At 36.9% G+C, this 4,469-nt stretch overlaps 1 pseudogene; it reads left to right on the top strand.

Moving 5' to 3' along the window:
• The first annotated feature begins 1,786 nt into the window (after nt 1-1,786).
• Nucleotides 1,787-3,253, top strand: LOC129657065 (protein-L-isoaspartate O-methyltransferase domain-containing protein 1-like; annotated as a pseudogene).
• Nucleotides 3,254-4,469: the final 1,216 nt, after the last annotated feature.

Below are 4,469 nucleotides of genomic sequence, written 5' to 3'. Positions count from 1 at the left end.
TGCAAAACAGCAATTCAATTGTCATTCCCCTCTCCCTAGAAGTTTCTTTAACCAGTCAAGATTAGATTTTTCATAGAAGAGGAGAAGAGAAGTTGACATCCTACCCAGACGGATGGTCTATAATTCCTCTCCTATTCCCTCTTATGGTGACGTATAATTCTGAGTTCTAAGCTACCTCGAGGAGTTACTCATTTTTCCCTAGGAAACTTTCATATATACATGAGGCATATGTAATAATGAGCTTTTATTTTTCTTTTGTTAATAGGAATTTTATTACAGGGTCTCAGATAAGACTTCAAAGGATTTAAGGAAAACTATTTTTCTTTCTCTACACTGGAATTTTAGAAACTTTGCTTTCCATAGGGTGTCTATTAAAAAAGGAATGAAAATTCATTAACCATAGAATGTGTGGTGAATCTAAATTTGAAAATTGATCCATAAGTCAGTTTCCAGAATCAGAGTTTGGTTAGAATCCCAGTATCAGCACCAACTAAAAGTGAAACTTTAAGATAATTATTTACATCCTCTGTGCCTTGGTTTCTGATATGTAGAATATTTATAATTGTAATTTTAAAGCTGATAATGAGGACTAAATCAAATGATATGTGTAAAAGCTCTTAGCATAATCCCAGGTTCATAAGTACTCAAGTAAATGTTAGCCATTAGTTTATTGAAGCACATTTTTATTAGAAACCCTGACAATGAAAGAAGAAAAATAAATAGAAAAGTAGTTCAAGAGTGCAACAGAGTTTGATGGAAGATTTTGGTTTTGGAGAGTGGGGCAAGTGAGAATATGTTACTTACCATTTGTGTTGATAAATGAAGAAGAAAAATGATAACTGACATGGATATGCGTCTTTAATGAAGAAGAGAGCTAGAGATTTTGAACAATATCTGGAAAATAGATACTATGGATAAGAAATAATATATACCATCTTCTTAATAAATCACCACTTAATAAAGTATATAAAAGATTGACTTAAATCTGCTGAAGGGAGAGACTGAATTTATAATGGACACAGGTAGAGCAGTTTAATAGCTGTCTTCAGGCTTTGGTGTAATTGAAAGTCAATTTTTTTTCCTCTCCTTTTACAGACAGAAACATTCAAATCAAGTTCATGAAAATGAAAGAGAGTGAAAGAGATACAGGGAGAGGTTGAGAAAGAAAATGAACATTTAAAGAGTAAAAAGCTTTACTACAGACTTCATAATTTAATCCAATGCCCTCTGTCCTTCTTACTCTTAGTTCCTCATACCATATTTTGGAGGTTGTTTTCTGTTTTTTTTATCTGGAGAATAATGAGGACACTAACACTTGGTAGGAGAAAGCCTTTGGGTGTGTTAAAAATGTAGTATTCTCCTTTATTACAATGATAGCTCTTTCTAACAGCACAGGGGACTTGACTGTATAATTTTCCCTGTCTTGCTTTGGATGACTCCTGTTCAGACCAAGTCAGCTTATGTCCCATTATAGTCAGTTATGACTGGGAAATTCTAGCAGCTGCAGAGGGGTTGATAAGGGGGTGTTGTCCGTTAATTACAGACACTACGATTTAAATTTTTTTTCAATTTTTTAAAATGTTTTTAAATTTTTTCAATTTGTAGATAGATTTCTAGTAGGTTTTTAATGTTCTAAGACTTGGTTTTTTACTCACTAAAGCAAATGGGTGTTCTAAAGAACACTATCATTATCTATTGCTTTAAAAAATGTTAATTTATCATTTTCTAATCTGAATTTATCCTATTCTTGATATTACACGTCAATAAGATGAATATGGTTCAAAACATGAATGCACATGACCCAGTTTTTACCAGTGAAGTATTAAAATATCAACCTTCAGCGGCGGAGGCGGTGGCTGCCACGGATCGACCGAGCCTAGCGTCCCACCTTCGCCCCCTTGCGGCTGGTCGACTGATGGCCTCGCCGCAGTGCAGTGCAGTGCAGTATTTTTCAGAGAAAACAAATTCCATGACTTTAGTTGAAAACAAATTCAGTCTCTCAAACATGAGCTGGCTCCTGTGTAGAAAAGATTTGGGGGCAACACATTACGGAATTGAGCTTCGTTCATACGTGATGAAATGTGCCAAGGAAAACCTGGAGAGCTTGATCAAAAATAGTGATAGCTTTGATAATTAGCTTCTAAATTCCGGAGAAGGCAATGGCACCCCACTCCAGTACTTTTGCCTAGAAAATCCCATGGACGGAGAAGCCTGGTGGGCTGCAGTTCATGGGGTCGCTAGAGTCGGACACGACTGACCAACTTCACTTTCACTTTTCACTTTCATGCATTGGAGAAGGAAATGGCAACCCACTCCAGTGTTCTTGCCTGGAGAATCCCAGGAACGGGGAAGCATGGTGGGCTGCCGTCTATGGGGTCGCACAGAGTCGGAAACAACTGAAGCGACTTAGCAGCAGCAGCAGAATCCTGTATTATCCCTCTGAAAGGAAAGTTGCAAGGCATGGCTAGGTCAGCCTGATCTCCTAGCAGCTTATCAGAATAATTATATGAGCAAGTTAGCACAGTTTCTTCTGTGAACTAAATCATTTGTCTCAAGATGAAGATATTCCTATATGCACCTATAAAGAGAAGCACTGCTAGGATTTGAGTTCTAGAAACCTGCATTTGTGGTTGGTAATTGCCCCTGGAAAGCATCTGATGGTCATCAGTTTTTTAAGATTATTGTGGAGGTGGAGTCCAAAAATACTATGAGAACTACATGAAAGTATTACTAAAACCAGGAGGCATTGTAGTCATGCCTGTAATAGATCAGTTAACACATGTTATGAGCACTGTAAAATACATTTGGAAAAGTAAAAATAACCTTATTGCATCTGTTCCACTTACCTGTGCAATCAAATAAGAAGATATTGGCCAATCAGAGTTTATGGAGCACTCCTCCCAGCCCACCCATCAATGCTATCAAGAATCTATAGCACTTGCTCATATTTATGTTAATGAACACATATATTTCATACATAATGAGATATAGGTCAAGGGGGTTCCTTAAAGGGCTCCAACCAAAAGAAAGAATGTTAAACAGAGAATTAACACTTATGAATTTGTCGGTAATCAGCTTATTCCTCAGCCTCTAGAAAGTGAGGAGGGTGAGAAAAATAGAAGAGAAAGAAAAGGAAGAGGAAGACCATAATGAAGTTAAAAGAGTCATCTCAGAACTTACTGAAAGAAAAATTATGAAACTCCACTTCTCTGAATCTTTAAAAGTTTACTTGATATATTTTAGAGAAAAATAGCTTAGAGCAGAAAGAAAAGAATGCCTACTGATAATTCCTCTAGTCTTTAGAATGTGGCATTTGTGAGGAGTTTAAAAGAGAGAATTCTTCCTTTGATCAGAGTGAATTTATGGTGAAGAAAAGGTATCTTGTTTCTGTTTTAGTATTTTAAATTATGCATTCAGAGATTAAAAAGAATCCCTTTTATAAAATATATTTCCGTTTAAGTCTTGGGGAAAATGGCTATTTTAATTCAGAATGACTTTAAGTGTTGAATGCAACAAGAGCCCAGACTTTGTGTAATATAAATCCTCTTCTGATTCCTTACAGGTTTGTAGTAGTGAGTTAGACTTAATTTTATATAAGGTTGCATAACTATTAATCATATATAATCTGGTTTGAATTGCAGTTGTTTGCATTTCCTCCATTAAAAATTTCAGTTCAGTCCCTCAGTGATGTCTGACTCTTTGCGACCCCATGGAATTCAGGACACCAGACCTCGCTATCCATCACCAACTCATGGATCTTGCTCAAATTCATGTCCATTGAGTTGGTGATGCCATCCAACCATCTCATCCTCTGTCGTCCCCTTCTTCTCCTGCCTTCAGTCTTTCCTAGCATCAGGGTCTTTTCAAATGAGTCAGTTATTTGCATCAGGTGGCAAGAGTATTGGAGTTTCAGCTTCAACATCAGTCCTTCCAATGAATATTCAGGACTGATTTCCTTTAGGATGGACTGGTTGGATCTCCTTGCAGTCCAAGAGACTCTCAAGAGTATTCTCCAACACCACAGTTCAAAAGCATCAATTCTTCAGTGCTCAGCTTTCTTTATAGCCCAACTCTCACATCCATACATAACTACTGGAAAAACTATAGCTTTGACTAGATAGATGTTTGTCACCAAAGAAATGTCTCAGCTTTTCAATATGCTGTCTAGATTGGTCATAGTTTTTCTTCCAAGGAGTAAGTGGCTTTTAATTTCATGGCTGCAGTCACCATCTGCAATGATTTTTGGAGCCCAAGAAAATAAAGTCTGTCACTGTTTCCATTGCTTCCCCATTAATTTGCCATGAAGTGATGGGACCAGATACCATGATCTTCATCCTTCTGAATGTTGAGTCTTAAGCCAGATTTTTCACTCTTCTCTTTCACTTTCATCAAGAGGTTCTTCAATTCCTCTTTGCTTTCTGCCATAAGGGTGATGTCATTTGCATATCTGAGGTTATTGATATTTCTCC

This window comes from Bubalus kerabau, chromosome 7, assembly GCF_029407905.1.
Source record: "Bubalus kerabau isolate K-KA32 ecotype Philippines breed swamp buffalo chromosome 7, PCC_UOA_SB_1v2, whole genome shotgun sequence".
Classification (NCBI taxonomy): Eukaryota; Metazoa; Chordata; class Mammalia; order Artiodactyla; family Bovidae; genus Bubalus; species Bubalus kerabau.
This window is presented reverse-complemented; position numbering and strand designations above follow the sequence as displayed.